The sequence below is a fragment of the Panthera uncia genome, chromosome D4 (assembly GCF_023721935.1).
Source record: "Panthera uncia isolate 11264 chromosome D4, Puncia_PCG_1.0, whole genome shotgun sequence".
Lineage (NCBI taxonomy): Eukaryota > Metazoa > Chordata > Mammalia > Carnivora > Felidae > Panthera > Panthera uncia.
In genome coordinates, this window is record NC_064807.1 from 85,232,459 (window position 1) to 85,250,353 (window position 17,895).

Below are 17,895 nucleotides of genomic sequence, written 5' to 3' on the forward strand. Positions count from 1 at the left end.
AAATAAAGAAACACTTAAAAAAAATTATAAGAAAGACCCCAAACATTTATTTGGAGCGTTGATTGAGCATCTCCTGTGTGCAGGGCCTCGTGCTGGGGATACAGCGATGGGTGAGAACCACGAGACCCCATTCTCTTGTTCTCGGGCCGTGTTCCAGACTCATCAGCAGAACGAGGGCTCTTAGAAAGGCTGTTTGCTCGTCTGGCCTTGTGGTGGTTCCCAGCTCTCTGCTCACCCCATACCTGGCTGCCCCTCGGAGGAGGAGGGTGGTGGGGCTCAGGTAGGTTGTATGTGGCTCATCCTTTATCCCCTGGGTGGAGGCCTGTCCTTGGAGGCCGCAGGGAAGGGACAGCATTTTTGAGGGCCGGAGATGGGGTCTCCCAGTGCCCAGCTTAGGACCTGGTGTGCTGGGTGGGAGGGGGACCATGTCAGATGCAGGGGGGGCCCCGGAGGAGAAACCTGTCCGACAGGCGGTGCAGGGGTGGGTGTAGGTGAGGGGGGTGTACAAGGTACACGAGGAATCCGATTTCAGCCAAGACACATTTGGGGCATCCAAGGGGGACCATCCACTGAGGTGGCTGGAATCTGGGGGTGAGCGATGATGGGTTGAACCCCCCCCCCCCCCCCACCCCCGCACCCCCCCTCGGACAGGCTGCCCGCCCCCCAGACCTCCAGCAGCATCGGGACTTGGAGCCTGTTCCTTGGGGTTCTGGAACACACAGACCTCATTTCCCTCCCGCCACCTTCCCTGGAAGGAAAACACTCAGGGACTTGGTTGAACCTTGGAATTAATTTCATTCAAAGTGTAACCCCGGCGTCTGATCATGTGGGACTTTCATAATAAGATTACTTAATCACATGCTTACTCCGGGACAAGGGAGGCGCGGTCCAGGGCCTGTGGGAGAGCTCCAAGGCCCCACCTCTGCTTCCCACACCTGCACAGCCCCCCTCCCCTGCAGGCAGGGTGGAATGGAGCCCCTTGGCGTTCCGGGCTGCCTCAGTTTCTCCGCCCGTCTCGGGAACGTGGACAACGATGGCAAGAGGAAAGACGAAGCAGGAGACACAGATGACGGTGATCGCCCGGTAGGCGGGGCCTCGAAGGCCCGACGGTTTCTGTCCCGACAGCCTGGTGCCTAACGCCCGCCGGGCAGGCCAGTGATGTAGATGAGGTGTGGCAATCCGTGCAGGATCCTGGCGTGGAGCTGGACACAGTGGGCGCCCCATGGGGTCTGCCGGCAGCGGTATTTGGGGTTCACTCCACCCCGGTTTCGGTGAGATTTCAGGCCGATCGTGGTGCCTCGGTTCCCCTTCAGCAGAGGAGAGCGAGATGGGGCCCCCATTAGGCCCTGGGACGATCCCGATGGCCCGCAGAAGCCCGCTGGGGGACAGAGTGTGACGGAGAAGCACGGATTCCTACTGGGACCTGCAGGGCGGCGCTAACGTTCTCGCACGTTGTAATGCGCTTTGAAGTAGATTAAATGCCTCCTCTATATCCCCGTACCTGGTCTCAGTTACGGAGGACGTGGTGGGGCGGATAATTTAATGACCTGGGCCCAGGGAAGGACCGTGACCGCCCAAGGCCACACGGCTAGTTGGACTAGAAACCACGTTTCCTCCCCGTCTCTCCTGCCAAGTGGGGCAGCGGGAAAGAGGGTGAGGGGAGGGTTCGCCTGCGTCTGGAGCCGGGCCACCTTCCTTGTCGCGGGTGGACGTGGCCTGGAGCTCCGGGAGCATCTCTGGCGCAGTACGGAGAAGTAGACAAGATTGGAGCCCGGAGGTCTGATCTGGGATGCAGCTGTCACTCCGGACAGAGGCCTCGGGGCCATCTCTGCTTCCTGGGTTTCCTCTCCTCGTACATCCAGCCGCTGCCTACGTCAATCCGCATCCCTCTCCATCCCCACAGCCACCACCCAGTGGATCATCACTGTCTCCCTTCTGGAAGCCTCCACAGAGGGGCCTGAGTGATCATCTTACACACACAACAGAGCCTGTCATGCCCCAGCTTCAACTCCCAATGGCCTCCGTCCTCCTTCCCGCTTTCAGCCTGGGCTCCCCCAACTGGCACTGTCTGGAGCTGGCTGGACCCTCCGGGCTGCAGCGCCCCCCGACCCACACCCCTGCTCACTCCACACCTGTCACACCAGCCTTTTGTCCAGCCTCCACCTCAGGGTTACGTGCTGCTGGTTCCACTACCAGAAATGCTTTTCCGCGCGTTCCGCACGTCTGGCTGCTTCTCAGCCTTGAGGTCTCGGTGTGAATATGGCCTCCTTCCTCAGAGGGTACCTCCCCAGTCAACATACTGAAGCAGGTCCCTCCTGTTACTTTTCTGTTTTGTCACTCCTGGTGTTACCTGCATGCTGTGACCCTCCTTCCCTCGCATCCTCGTCTTTCTTGTTCAAGGTCTGCCTGTCCCACTGGGGAGCATTTCCAAGGAGGCAGGGACCTGGGGAATCTTTGTCGCCATTGAGCATCCACCCCCTTGCACAGGCCCGACGGCGCAAGCTACTCGAATGATATATTTTGATAAAGATATGTACTCATCCACGATGTAGTGACCGCACTTGCTTCATAGGGTTGTACTAAGCACTCAGGAGAGCTAGGTGCACAGCCCCTGGCACCGAGTACAGGCTTAAAGGTGGTGCTCTTGTCACCCTCGCTGGCCTGGGAACTTCTGGACGCAAGGACTCAAGTCCTCAGTCCCCACCTCGCCTGGCACAACCCAGCAGTACATCTGCTGAATGCTTGCCTGGGAGATTTACAAGACAGAGAGACAGGGTTAGGGTCCTTGTGCTCAGCAATTGTTTTTGTTGCCTAGGAACCTCCCCGCCCCCCGACCCCCCACCCGCCAACGCCCTCAGAGGTGAGTGACTTTGTGGGTGAAGAACAAGCATCGAATGACCCAGAAAGCAAAACAGCTTCTGCTGCAGGCAGATGAGGAGGAGACCGGCTTGTGAGGGTTATCGGCTCTGTTGGGCCTCAGCTGGGGAAGGTGCTGGCTCCCTGTTTGGGCAGAATTAAGGTTTGTGAAGATTTCCCCGGTAAATTACAGGAGTTTAACATCAGGAAGTGTTAACTTCTGCATTTTGACTCCAAAAGTTGGTGGAAAGTTGAGGGTGGATGGGATCCAGCAGCAGCTTGCCTAGAAGCTCTGGGGGTCTGGGGTTGGCTACAGAAGAGTATGGGACCCTCAGCCCTTGAGGGATGCCCAGGGCAGGGTCTTTGTGGGTGCTTGGGGTCAGAGCTATAGATCATTGGGGTCCAATCCAGTTCAAAGTTTAAATTTATGGCCGGCAATACCAACAGACAGATCTGTAGGCTTAATGCAATCCCTATCAAAATTCCAGTTGGCTTTTTTGGCCAAATTGACAAGCTCATCTGAAAATTTATCCATAAATGTGAAGGACCCAGAAAGCCAAATGATCTTGAAAAAGGAGAGCAAAATTGGAGAAGTCACACCTTCTGATTTTAATAGTTATTGCACAGCTACAAGAATCAAGACATTATGGCAGTGGCATAAGGATAGACTATAGATAGATGGAATAGAATCGAGAGTCCACAAGTCTACCCATACGTTTATGCTCAATTGATTTTAGACATGGGGTATGAGACCATTCTATAGGGAAAGAGTAGCCTTTTCACCAAATGGTATGGACAACTGGATACCCACATCAAAAGAATGAAGTTGGATCCTTACCTCACACCATACACAAAAGTTAACTCAAAATGGACCATAGACTTAACTATAAGAGCTAAAACTATAAACTTCTCAGAATAAAACGTAGGAGTAAATCTTCATGACCCTATGAATTAGGCATAGGACACCAGAAGCACAGGGGCAAAAGAATAGATAAATAGGACTTCACCAAAATTTAAAACTTTCTGCGTCAAAGGATGCCAAGAAAGTGAAGAGACAGCCCAGAGAATGAGAGAAAAATTTTGTAAATCACGTATCTGATAAAGGACCTGTGTCCAGAATGTGTAGAGAGCTCTTCCAACAAAATAATAAAAGATAAATAATACAATTTAAAAATGGGCAAAGGACATGAATAGGCATTCTTCCAAGGAGGACATACAAATTACAATAAACACACAAAGAGATGCTCAACATCACTAGTCATCAAAACCACGAGCTGCTCCTTCACCCCCACGAGGATGACTGAAATAAAAAAGATGGGCGATAACAAGTGTTGGCAAGGAAGTGGACAAGTTGGAACCTTCGTGCATTGCTGGTGAGCTTGTGAACTGGAAACAGATAAATCTGGGATGTGCATATTCCAGAGGACTAACAGACTCCGTTTCTTCAATAAGTCAGTGACAAGAAAACACATTTTCTAAAAAAGTAACAGGATGTAACAACCGAATGCCACATGTTAGATCTTCCTTGGATCCTACTGCAAACCGATCGCCTGGAACCTGACATTGATGAGAATATCAGGAAACTTCGATGATGCCCTGGGTAGGAGACGACGCCGTGGAGCTGCTCTTAATTTTGCCAGGTGTTTATATGAAAGCTTGTCCGTGTACTTAGAGGGAAGCTGAGCTGGGGCAGGATGAAAAGACATGTCCAGGACTGGCTTTAAATTAGCTTCAAGCAACAGCAACAAAATTGTTACCGAAAGGGGGTAGATAGAGCAGGTGTGGCAAAATCTCAGTAATTATTGAATCTGAATGATGGAGCAGGAGGACTTATCATACTCCTGTCTCCTTACTCTTGTGGGTGTTTGAAAATGTTCTTAGTGGGGCGCCTGGGTGGCGCAGTCGGTTAAGCATCCGACTTCAGCCAGGTCACGATCTCGCGGTCCGTGAGTTCGAGCCCCGCATCGGGCTCTGGGTTGATGGCTCGGAGCCTGGAGCCTGTTTCCGATTCTGTGTCTCCCTCTCTCTCTGCCCCTCCCCCGTTCATGCTCTGTCTCTCTCTGTCCCAAAAATAAATAAAAAACGTTGAAAAAAAAATTAAAAAAAAAAAGAAAATGTTCTTAGTGAAAACCTTTTTTTTTTTTTAAGATTTTATTTTTTTTATTAACATTTTTTTTCAACGTTTATTTAATTTTGAGAGCCAGAGACAGAGTGCAAGCGGGGGAGGGACACAGAGAGGGGGAGACGCAGAATCCGAAGCAGGCTCCAGGCTCCGAGCTGTCGGCACAGAGCCCAACGTGGGGCTCGAACCCACGAACCGTGAGATCCTGACCTGAGCCGAAGTCGAATGCTTAACTGCCTGAGCCACCCCGGGGCTCCTAGATTTTATTTTGAAGTAATCTCTACACCCAACATGGGGCTCAAACTCACGACCCCGAGATCAAGAGTAGCATGCTCTACGTACTGAGCCAACCAGGCTCCCCGAAAACCTCCTTGATATATACGTATGTATGCAAAAGGCCTGCTTGGGTTGACTCAGACAAGCCGCTTCTCTGAAACTGGGTTTGCACATCTGGTAAAACAGGGGCGGTATCTGTCCCATTTGACAGATGAGGAGACTGAGGCTCAGAGAGCCTGCCCAGGTCTCACGGCCAGCTCAGGAGGAGTCAGTATTAGAATCCCAACCCACCCGGCTCTCAATCTCTGACTCTGTCTCCTTACTCCCGGTGGTTGTCGTGGCTGTAAGCTGTAGCTGTCACCTCTGGGGTGTGTGTGTGTGTGCGTGTGTGTGACCTCAGGGCCTCTCTGAGGCCGGCCTGAGGCCGTCCCAAGGTGGAGTCTGGGATGTCCTTCGAGTCAGCCGCTGCTCTCACACAGGCCCCTCAGTCCACTGTGCCCAGGTCACCCTCTGCCCCCCACTCCGGATGTCCAGGAGCCAGGCTTGGCGGCCCAGGCAGCCGGACAATGGGCCCTTTGGAGGCCCGGCCAGGGCCTGGGCCTTGGCTGTGGGCTGTGGCCGAGGCCACGACAGAAGGCCGCTTGTGGCTGGCCCAGGGGCTGCGGCCAGAAATAGGTCCCGCTGGGCGCGAGCGCCTGTGGGCCCCCGCCCTGGGTTCGGCCTGGGAATGTGGGTATTTGTGGAGCTGAGGGGGAGGAGACCTTCATCAAGAAAGCAGGCCTATTTTGGGGCTTTTGGGAGGCGGGGAGGAAAACTGACCCCCACCCTTGGCTTCTACCTTAAGCTCATTCCTTTAGTGCAGAGGCAGGAGTCTAGTCTCCTGAGTCCCCCTGGGTTCAAATCCTGGCTCTGTCCCAGCTACCTGCCTGGCTGGTCACTTCCCTCCCCGAGCCTCGCTTTGCTCATCTGTATAATGGGGAGAAATCACGGTAAGTCCTTCATGGGATTGTAAGGATTCCAGGGGACGCTGGCCCATGGCCTGGGAACAGTCTGTGCTCCTAACGCGCCTGTTGCTAAATCACTTCTGCCTCCCCTCCCCCCAAGCCAGGCTGCCCCCTCCTCCCCCCTCCCCCCTCCCCCCACCCCAGCCAGGCTGCCCGGTTATCCCAGGCTCTGGGCTTCTCCAGACCTCGTCCTCCAGTCATGCACCAGGGCCCTGCAGGCCTTTTGCTCTGAACTGGCAGCGGGAGGGATTCCGGGAGCCCTTCCTGCCCGTCTGTATCTGTCCCTCTTGGCCCAAGCTGGGTGATGGGGGCCGCTGAGGAGCTTCGCTGCGGAGCTTCGCAAGTTTAGGCCTGAGGTTCACAGACACAGACCCAGGTTCAAATCCACATTAATATGGGCAGCAGGGGGCCCTTGGACAGTGAGGGATGGGAGCGCGTATCTAGCTCTTCTGGAAGTCAGGGACCAGGTCTCCCCCCTCCCGCCCCCTGTGTGTCCTTGAAGCTATTTTTATGTGTTGCTGGAAAGCAGAATGAGAGCCAGAGCCAGAAGCACTGGGAGGTTTCCCGGGCGCTGCGGGTCTTGCCCAGGGGAGCATGGGCCATTCCCAGCAGACTGGTGGAGCCAGGCCAGATGCTTCACCGTGTGGGAGGGGTCCCGTGGCCCCTGGGAGCCTGGAGGTCATTACCGGGAGGTCCCAGCTGGTTGGCATAAAGGGGAAGAATAAGGATTTAAGAAGCCGCAACGAGGGTGCAATTGTCCTGGGGTCCTTGAGGCCTGCACGAAAATCCAGAATGCTCATGAAGCTCACTATTTCATTCATTCATTCATTCATTCATTTATTCATTCATCTACTCACCCCTTCACCCATCACTGACCTCTTCACTTATCACATATTTAACCACGATCTTCCAGGGGCTGGTGGGGGATCACCCCCAAAACACACAGAGCCCTGCCCCCGCGGAAGATTTGCTCACAAATCCGACTGCTTTCCTCTCTGGCTCAAAACCCTCCCCTAGCTCCCCAGTGCCCAATGGAGATGGTGCAATCTTTATACTGTGACAAGTCACAGGAACGTTCCCCACTCACCTAGGCCTCATAAAAGAGAATCTTGACCTTGCCTGTTCAGCTCTTCTCTCTGCCCTCTGCAGAGAGCTCTATCCTTCCAAGTCCGGTTCCAGGGAGAGGCAGGAGTGCAGAGCAGGGGGGAAGGGGAGGGGTGTGCACTCCCTGCTGGGTCATCTCGGGACTGTTCTTTACGGTGGGGGGTGGGGGGGCTCTGTGAAGTGGGGAGATCAGAAAGGGAACAGAGAAGTCCCTGAGGCCGAGTTGAGCTGTCTGAAGAAGTACTGAGAGAGCAGAGAGAGGCCAGGAAAGTCATACTTGGAGGGCTGCAAGTGAGGGGTTCTGGAGTAAAACATGATACGTTAGCCCTGGAGGAAGAGGTGATGGGATTGAGCAGCGTGGCTGAGGGGTAGCAGTTGGATCCCCCTTGATACTCTTTGCAAGAGAAAAAAATATTGGACACCCCCCCCCCCGAATAACACGTGGCTGCTGTCTCAAGCTTCTTTGAATGAGACTCTGCAGGGCGAGGGCCACTTGGGTCCCAGGAGCTACTCGGGTTACATTTATATGATCCGTGATCGGCCTACCTTCTTAACTCTGGGGCTCATCTCTTCAGGCTTTTCCTCCCGCAACTCCTCGTCCAAAGCCCACCCTCCAGCCCGATCTAGTTCCTTGACGCCCCCTCAGCTTTGTTAGGACTTTGGCAGGAGCCCACTCTCACCCCCACACCTGCGCTCTTTTGAAGTATGTGGCCTCCCGGGTTCTCTGTCCCCCTGCCTTGGTCACCGGATTGACATGCACAGACTACTTCCTCCTTGCTTCCCACAGTAGAAGGATTTTTTTTTTTTTTTTTTTTTTTTGGTGCAGTCTTAGAAGAACAAAAACTTGGCGTGCAGGTGAGTTTTACCCGTCTGTTTACAACACACAGATAAATAATCAGAATATCCAGGGAATGAGGCTGCCTGGCCACTGTATCTCTCTGGTTCGAAATAAAGCACAGTAATTAATACGTTAAAAATACCTACTGGACCCTTACTATGTCCCAGATACTCGATGGGGTGCTAGCGATAGGAATGTAGATAATGGAACTCATTCCAAACCCTAACCCAACCCCCAACCCCGATCCTGACCCCAACACTAGCCCTAAATCTAACCCCAACCCAATCCTAGCTCAAACCCTGTACCAACGCTACCCTTAACCAAAAACCCAACCCAAACCCTAATTCTTTAAAAAAATTTTTTTTAAATATTTATTTTTGAGAGAGAGAGAGAGAGAGAAAGAGAGCACCAGCAGGGGAGGGGCAGAGACAGAGAGGGAGACACAGAATCCGAAGCAGGCTCCAGGCTCCGAGCTGTCAGCACAGAGCCCCATGCAGGGCTCGAACCCACGAACCGTGAGATCATGACCTGGATCATGACCTGAGCCAAAGTCGGAGGCTCAACTGACTGAGCCACCCAGGTGTCCCCCAAACCCTAATTCTAATCTTCGTGTTAAAAATCTTTCCATAAATGCGTCTCCTTTTCTGTCGTAGTCAGTGGAGTGTGCTGAGTAATAATGAAACTCATCTGATTCTGAATCATCTGGTGCCTTCAGACTGGAAAAGGCAGAAGGCAGGTGAGACCAGGTTGAACACTGGCCGAATCCAGGGGATGACTTTGAAAAACAAGGTATATTTTAATGTAAATCCCCATGAATTTATGTTGTGTCACCAATCCTTAGGGGACCGGCCTGACTAAGCCAGCACCTGCTGACCCCTCCCCCACCCCTCCCTCCGCACCTCCCCCCACTCCTTCCCCTCCCCAGTCACTGGCCTCTGGGTCACAGAGACCTTCTTCAGTGAATGCCTCAGCCCCCTCTGGCCTCAAGGCAGCACGCACTGTTCCCTTTGCCTGAAATACCTTTCCTCCCTTCTCACCAGGCTGACTCTTGCTCAGTCCTCAGGCCCCTCTGAAATGTCACTTCCTCAGGGAGGCCTGCCCTGCCTGCTCTCTCCCCCAGACTCGTTTTTTTATTGCCTTCCTGCTTATGGCTCCTGCGCCTTTTTTTTTTTCAGGGCATTTATGGATATTTGTGGCCATGTGTTTATTTGCATGTTTCTTTCTTTCACGTCTGTCTCCCCAGCCAGACAGTGACCTCTTTCAGGGCAGGGACTGGGTTCGGCTCCTTGCTTACAGCCCCAGGACCTAGCACAGCACCTGGCCCACAGCACACCCTCAGAAAGCTTTGTTGAATGAACGAATGAATGAATGCATGCGAGGAAGTTTTCCACTTCCTCATAAAGGCGCAAGAAAGATTCCTGCTAATTGAAGCTCCTGGCTGGGGATGTTTGTCCTACGCCCCGGGGCTGAGCCTGGGGAAGCCAGGAGAGAGGGGCTGGGTCCCTCCCAGTTCAGTCTGCCATCCACTTCTGTCGAACTCTTTCAGGCTCACTTGGAAACAAACAGAGGATTTTTTTTTTTTTTTTTTTTGAGAATCCATTTCCTCATTTCAGATTCTCCACCACACTGAATGGGAGGTCCGCAGGTATCATCCTCACTGTTTTACAAGATGCTTTTGCCCAGAGAGGTAAAAACACTTGTGTGGGTCACCCGGTTGGTCAGCAGCGGTGCCAAAATCGTTTCCTGGCCCCCAGCCCTTGGCAACGAACCTTCCTTTCTTTCTGCATCCCCCCCCCACCCCAATCTGGAGGTGCTCAGCTCTGCGCCAGCCTCCAGGGACTTGGCAGGCTGGCAGCTGCCAAGGGGACCCTGACAGACCCCAGGCTCATCTTTGCATTTGTTGACAGGCACGTTGGAGCCATTGCTGGAACCAGCCTTGGGCAAATGAGTCAGAAGTCAGCACCCCAGGAGCCCCAAACAGAGAGGGTGGGTTTTTTCACACCCAAATGGAGTCTTCCTTTGTGGAGGCTCAGCAGAAGGACCTCACTACGGGTCACCGCTGTTTGTTGAGCACACGCTGGTGCCACGCTGGGCGAATTGCTTGTTATCTCTGTACAGGTTTACGATCACTCAGCGGACCGGACGAAGAAACTGGCACAGAAAGGTTCAGTCGCTTGAGCAAGGCACCCAGCTAGCTAGCCAGTTAAGTGTTGCTGGTAGGATCTGAACCCAGATCTACTGACGTATAGACTCTTAACCTTATACTTCAAGGCAAAGAAAATCCCAGGGGTGCCGAGGAGACGCTGTCGAGATGTCCCCGAAACCGCGCGGCACAGAGAAGCCCACGGACAACCCCGGGTGGGCGTCTCGCGCACTTCGGACCTCCGGGGGCGGGGCGGGGGCGACCCGGGCCCCGCCCACATTTCCCGTCGCCTCGGCCCCGCCCCGCGCCCCGCCCCGCGCCCCGCCCCGCCCGCTCCGGCCGCGCCCGGCTCCGCCCCCGCGGGCAGCGCGGGCTTCCCATTGGCCGCCGTTTCCATGGTTACGCGGGGCCGGTGGCGCTGCAGACTTCCCGACACGTGTCCCCCGGAGCCGCCCGGAATTTGACAGGGGACCATGTGCGCGGCAGCGCGGGAGCCAGACAAAGGGCCGGGGGAGGCGGGGAACGAAGCCGGCGGAGAGGCCGGGTGGCCGGGCAGGGATGAGCCGCCTGCTTCTCCCGCGAGCTGGAGCAGTCCCCCACCTCCTGCCTTTTTTTTTTTTTGTATTTTGAAGGAAAGAAAAAATAAACAAGAATTGCTGTGGAAAGCGAGGAGGGAGACGTTTCCAGCCAGTCCCACCTGCTCTCCCTCCTCCAGGGAAAACGGTACGCAGGCAGCATTTCCGCCCTGAGACCCCCACCGTGTCATGCCTTACCCCACCCGGCCCCGGGCTTGTCACCGCTCCCTGACCTCAGTCCTTGAGGTTTAAATCCTCTTTCTCTGGCTTGTTTAGGAAGCGAAAGCTTAACAGTGCGGTTGTTTTGATGCTGCAGAAATGCGACCCAAGGAATTGTGGGGGATCTTGCTACCCCCGTTCATCCTACAACAGCGACCTCACTCCAGTAGCGACCATGTAAGGACACTTCCCCCGCAATTTTTCCCTGGGTCCCTGGGCTCTGTGCCCAGCGAGGGCCTGGGCTGGGCTGCTCAGGTCAGGGCAGTAGACAGACTCCTGTCCCCATGTGTTTGTTGTCCTGTGGCCTCTTGTGGTTGATGGTATTGCCATCTTCTCAGTCCCCAAGCCAGATGTCCCCTCTCCCAGCCCCCACGCCATCACCAGCTGAACCTATGACTGCCGTGATGCCTCACCACAAACTTAATGGCTTGAAACAACACAAATCTACTCTCTTACGGTTTTATGGGTCAGAAGTCTGACACAGGTCTCCCTGGGTTAAATCCAAGGTGGCGGTGGGCAGGGCTGTGTTCCTTCTGGAGCTGGAGGGGAAGAATCCTTTCCTTGTATTTCCAGGTGTCGAGGCTGCCCGTGTGGCTTGGCTGGAGGCTGGCTTTCATCTGCAAAGCCAGGAGAGGCCCACCGAGTCTTTCCTCATCCTGGACACCAACTCTTCTTCCCTCTTCCATTATTTAAGAATGCTTATGATTACCATCGCCACCCGGATAATCCAGAATAATCTCTCCATCCCCAAGTTAGCTGGTTAGCCATCTTTTTAAAAAAATTTTTTTTAAATGTTTATTTATTTTTGAGACAGAGAGAGACAGAGCATGAACAGGGGAGGGGCAGAAAAAGAGGGAGACACAGAATCTGAAGCGGGCTCTGAGCCATCAGCACAGAGCCCGACGCGGGGCTTGAACTCACGGACCGCGAGATTGTGACCTGAGCCCAAGTCGGACGCTTAACCGACTGAGCCCCCCCCCCCCCCCCCCGGCGCCCCTGCCATCTTAATTCCATCAGCAACCTCCATTCTCCCCACGTGCCACATAAATATTCTCACGTTTGGGGATTAGGACGTGGACATCTTTGGGGACATTATTCTGTCAAGCATGCCAGACCCGACGGTGTCACCTCGGAAATCTCTCTGCGGTCCAGCTCTCCATCCCTCCCGCTGCTCCCTTCCTGCCTGCCCGCAACTCTCCCAAGATGCCCCCGGTAGTGGCCTCCTGTCTCCTGTCTCCAGTCTGTTGTGCTCGTCTCTCTCCCCCACTGTGTTCACAGCCTCCAGGGCAAAGGCTCCAAAGTACAGACACTGCCACTTCCAAGGCCCCGATCACCTGCAGGTGACAGTCCAAACTCTGTACTTGGACACACAGTACTCAACCTGTCCCCTTGTCCTCCCCTCCCACCCATCCCTGGCCCCACGGAATCACTTCCGGTTCTCTTTGTACCCCATGGTATTTGCCACCTCCTGGCCTTTGCCTGTGTGGTTTCAGCTCTCTGGACCGTCCACCCATCTTCATTCATCTCCTCAAGGAAGCCTTCCCTGACCTTTAGGTCCAGTTCAGGGTCCTTTAAAAAAAATTTTTTTTTTAAATGTTTATTCATTTTTGAGAGACAGAGAGAGCGTGAGCAGGGGAGGGGCAGAAAGAGAAGGAAACACAGAATCCGAAGCAGGCTCCAGGCTCTGAGCTGTCAGCACAGAGCCTGACGTGGGGCCTGAACTCACAGACCATGAGCTCGTGACCTGAGCTGAAGTCGGACACCCAACTGACTGAGCCACCCAGGCGCCCCCAGCGTCCCTTTATTGTCCTTCCCCGGAACCTGAATGTGCTCATCCCTGACCACCTTGGCTCAAGAGACCTGTGTCTGCCTCCCCATGTGCCCCCACCCCTGCCCCCCACCACAAACCCTCGAAGGTGACATCTGGCTAGCTACTTTGGCCACACTGCCCAGCATGGGATCACCCAGTGACTTGGTTCCGGGGGGATCGGTGAGGAGACCATCTGGGCTGTTCTGGGAAGCAGAGGAAAAGTTGGATAGAAAAGCCCTTTCCCTCACGGTGCACAAGGACCTTTGCCCTGCTTCTGGCAGGTGGAATGGAATAATATTAACAGCGACAACAGTGGGGGCCACCCTGCCGTCCGCTTCGTGCTGGACCACCGCCTCGTGAACCAATTCTCACCACAGCCTTGGGAGACACCACCCGTCCTCTGCGCCCTCTTTTATAGATGCAGACCCTCAGGCTCTCGAGGTTAACCACGAACGGGCTTCCGGAGGGACCCTGGGCCAGGAGGGTGTCCCGGCTTGTGTGTGGAAGGGTGGTGGTCATCTGTCCGTTCCTTCATTCAGTGGAGGGGCGGCCCCTCCTCGGGCAGGGGGCTGTGGCTGGCCCGGCTTTGGGGGTTGGCCTTGGGGGTTGGCCGGCCCCCTCGGAAGCGGAAGCTTCCGGGATGCGCTGTCCTTGTTGTTTGCTGGCCTCTTGACATCTCCTCTCCCCGCCCTGTCCCACCAGGATGTGCCGGCAGGAGGTTCCTTTTCAAGAGTAAGGGAGGGGCCTGGGGGAGCTAGCGGTCACCAGGGACAGCACTTCCGCTTCCGTTGGGGGAGATGAGAAAGTTCTGGAGCCGGATGGTGATGTCGGCTGGACAATGGTGCGAATGTACTTGATGCCCTGAGCTGTCCACTTCAAAGCGGCTCAAAGGTGAACTTTTATGCGACGTGTATTTGACGGCAATAAGAGGCGTTTGCTGACTTTTTGAACGTCAGCTGCCCCTTGCACACTTGACATTTCTCAAGGCCCCCCGGGGGGCCGCAGGCGTCCTCCTTTCTCTGTGGGAACGACGTCCAGGAGGGTGGCAGCCACCCCCTTGGCAGATGAGGAGACTGAGGCGTGGAGGCCGGAAGTGGTGACTCTGCGTTTCAACCCGATATACCTCTAGGGGGAAGGTGCAGTGTGGCCCGGGTTGGGTGTTCGGGCTCAAAGCGGGTCTGCCCTTCACTGTCGCACGGCCTTGGGCTTCCCGCTGCTGGCTTTCCTCTTCAGACGACTGGGGACAATGACAGTGTCCTCTCCGGTCCAGCGACAGCATTTGGCGAGATGGTATTGGAAGGATTTAGCATGATAGCTTGGCCACCATCAAAAATCAGATCCCCTCCGGAGTCGGCTGATGCTCCCTCTTGGTGCTAAGGTGGACGGTGGGCATCCCCTTCAGCCTTGACAATGGTAGGAACCAGCTAGGAAGCCTCCATTTAACAGATGGAGACACTGAGGCTTGAAGCTGTGCCCAGGGTGCCGTGGGGGGGGGGGGGGGGGGGGGGGGGGCGGCCCCAGGCTGAGATTGAGAAAGGTGTGTGCCATGGGTCTGGGGAGGGACAAGGGTTAGGCCAGAGAGTGAACACGGGGGTGGGGAGGGTGGCTCACAGCTCGTCCACTTTTAAGTGTACAGGCTCGTCCCGGGGGGTGGGTGGGGGAGGGTGGGGGTGCTGTGTTCGGTCCCGCAGGGGCGGGGCTCTGAGGTGGGACCATCATAAATTGCATGGAGGCAAATCCACACTGAACAGACTCCCCTGCGGCCCCGATCAGGAGTCAGTGCCCTGGGCTCTGAGATAACCCTGAGTCCTCCGGGGGGGTGGGGGGTGGGGAGGGAATCTAAATTCAGCTCCAAGCGGGAAAAGGACCCCTCTTCTCCTCCATCTCATCCAGCCCCCTTCTGGAGTTATGGGGGAGGGCTGGAGGGCTGGAGGTGGTCTAGGGTAAAGGTGACGTTTATTTCAGCAAAGGCTTGGCGGGAGGATGGCGAGGGACAATTCACGCGCATCGCTGGACGAAGAGTGTCCAGCAGAGGAAAGAGGAAGTGCACAGGCTCCTGGGGGCCCCTGAGGGACAGCAAAGGGGGCCCTGTGGCCAGAGTCGGGGTGAGCAATGACTTCAGGAGATTGAGGACAGAGGTTGGGCGCCGGGGGGGGGGGGGCGTCAGCCACTTGGGGACTTTGGCTTTTGCCAGGAGAGAGGTGGGAAGCCCCTGGAGGATTTTGAGCAGAACGTAATCTGATTTACATTTTAACCACCCCCTCCCCCCCAGCTGCTGAGCTGGGAGGAGTGAGGACAAGGACCCAGGATGAGGACGAGGTTGACAGGGGGAGGGTGGCATCTTTGGATGGGGGCTTTCGAGAGAAGGCGGAGTCAGGAATGACTCCAGAGGCTCTGGCCAGGGTCACTTGCCAGAGAAGGAACCACTAGCTAGGGAGGCACCAAAGGTTCTGGGAGGGGAAGAAGAGAAGTTGGTTTCAGTTACCTCGGAAATGCCGTTTGGACAACCAGGTAGCCATGAGCGAGCTGAGCCTCGGGGAGGGCTGGGTGGGGGTGTGAACGTGGGACCCGGGAGTATAAAGGGGCGAGACTGGCTGAGACCAAGTAAGACGTGAGGGAGAAAGGAGGGGCCTGTGTGGCTTTCTCAGGACCGCAGGACCAAAGTACCGCAAAGCCAGCGGTGGGACACGGTGGAAATGTATTCTGTCACAGTTCGTGAGTGTACAAATCTGAGATCGGGGTCCCAGCAGTGTCGTGAGGGACTGAGACTCTGGCTGGCCCCCTACCTTGCGTCTCCCAAGCTTCTGCTGGGGGCTGGCGATCCTTGGCTTGCTTCTGGAGTCATCTGGCATCCTCCCTGTGGGTCTCTGTCCTCCTCTTGTCAGGACACCGGTCATATTGGGTAAGGGCCCCTCCTACTCACGTAAGACCTCATCTCAACTAATCACATCTGAAAAGACCCGATTTCCAAGTAAGTTCACATTCTGAAGTACTGGGGATAGGATTTCAATATTCCTTCCTTCCTTCCTTCCTTCCTTCCTTCCTTCCAGAAAGAGAAAGGGTGAGGTGAGTTGGGGAGAGGGAGAGGGGCAGAGGGACAGAGAGAGAGAGAGAGAGAGAGAGAATCTTAAGCAGGCTCCCCACAGCACAGAGCCCAATGCAGGGCTTGATCCCATGACCCTGGGATCATGACCTGAGCCCAAATCAAGAATCACATGCTCACTCGACTGAGCCACCCAGGCATCCCTTCAATATATCTTTTTATCAACGTTTTTTTTTTTTATTTATTTTTGGGACAGAGAGAGACAGAGCATGAACGGGGGAGGGGCAGAGAGAGAGGGAGACACAGAATCGGAAACAGGCTCCAGGCTCCGAGCCATCAGCCCAGAGCCCGACGCGGGGCTCGAACTCACGGACCGCGAGATCGTGACCTGGCTGAAGTCGGACGCTTAACCGACTGCGCCACCCAGGCGCCCCCAATATATCTTTTTAAAACACACTGTATTAAAATTTTTCTTAGATGACATATTATTAAATGTTCATCTATTTGAGAGCGAACGAGAGAGCGGGATAGGGGCAGAGAGAGAGGGAGAGAGAGAGAGTCCCCAGGCGGGCTCCTTGCTGTCAGCACCGAGCCTGACTCTGGCCTCGATCTCACAGCCTTGAGATCATAACGGTGAGATCATGACCTGAGCCGAAGTCGAGGGTTGGATGCCTAACCGATCGAGCCACCCAGACAGCCCGTAGAAGATCTTGTGAAAATATTGTGGAAAAATACGCAAGATTTAAAATTTACCATTCTAATCACCTTTGAGCATACACTTCCCTGGGGATTAAACACAGTCACTTTAGACACAGTCACATTTTTATGCAATCGTCCCCACATCCACTCATAGAACTTTTTCATTTTGCAAAACGAATCTGTACCCGTTAAACACGAACTCCGCCATTACACATTTCTCTCCCTCTTCCCAGCTCCCGGCAGGTGCCGAGGCAGGGTGGGCATCTCTAGAAGGAGGAGGGGGCAGCGGGAGTGGTGGTGGGGGGGGGCAGATGTTGGGGGGAAGTTCCTGGATCTTTTCTTTATTGTTTCTGTCCTGCGGACAAGGTGGGTCATCGGGCGAGAGAGTCAGGGGAGACAGCTGATGGTCTGGGGGGTGAGGAGAAAGCACAGGACGGTGACCTAGGAGAGGGGTGAGTGGGTGGACCCAGGAAAGGAAGCACGAGAGAGAGAGAGAGAGAGAGAGAGAGAGAGAGAGAGAATATCCCAAGCAGGGTCCGTGCTGTCAGCCCAGAGCCAGACGCAGGGCTCAAACCCATGAACCATAAGACCTGAACCTAGATCAAGAGTTGGACGCTTATCCGACTGAGCGACCCAGGTGCCCCTGTTTCGTCAGTGATTAAAGGTCCTCCCCTCCGTAAAAGCGCTAAATGTTTACAAGATTTGAAAAATTCCAAGCCACATCATAAGAAAAACATTTAAATGCCTTTAATTTCACCACCCAGAAATAATTACTGTTAAAATGTGACGATCTCTTTGCAGCATGTTTTTCAATGTGCATTGACTGCTGTGGATTTACCGTGTTCAGCAAATCCTACTTCCCTTCTCTTCCGGGGCCCGACTAGACTACATTTCCCAGCCGCCCCTGCAGGTAGGGAGGCACGTGATAGAGTCTGACCAATGGAAGGTGGGAGGAAGTGACATCACCCGCTTCTGGATCAGGCCCGTAAAATCTTTTGATCCACCGGGGCCGTCTCTCCCTCCCGCAGCTCAGGGGACTTAGCGAAGGACTCCAAGACCCTAGGGGGCATCCAAGCCAGTAATTGGGATGCGCCTGCGTTCCTGAATGACCCCGGTAGAGCAGAGACCCCACCTCCCCATGATAGTTCCAGGAAGATGAGATGGCCCTTTGTTGTGTTAAAGTCATTGAACTCTGGGAGTTGTCTG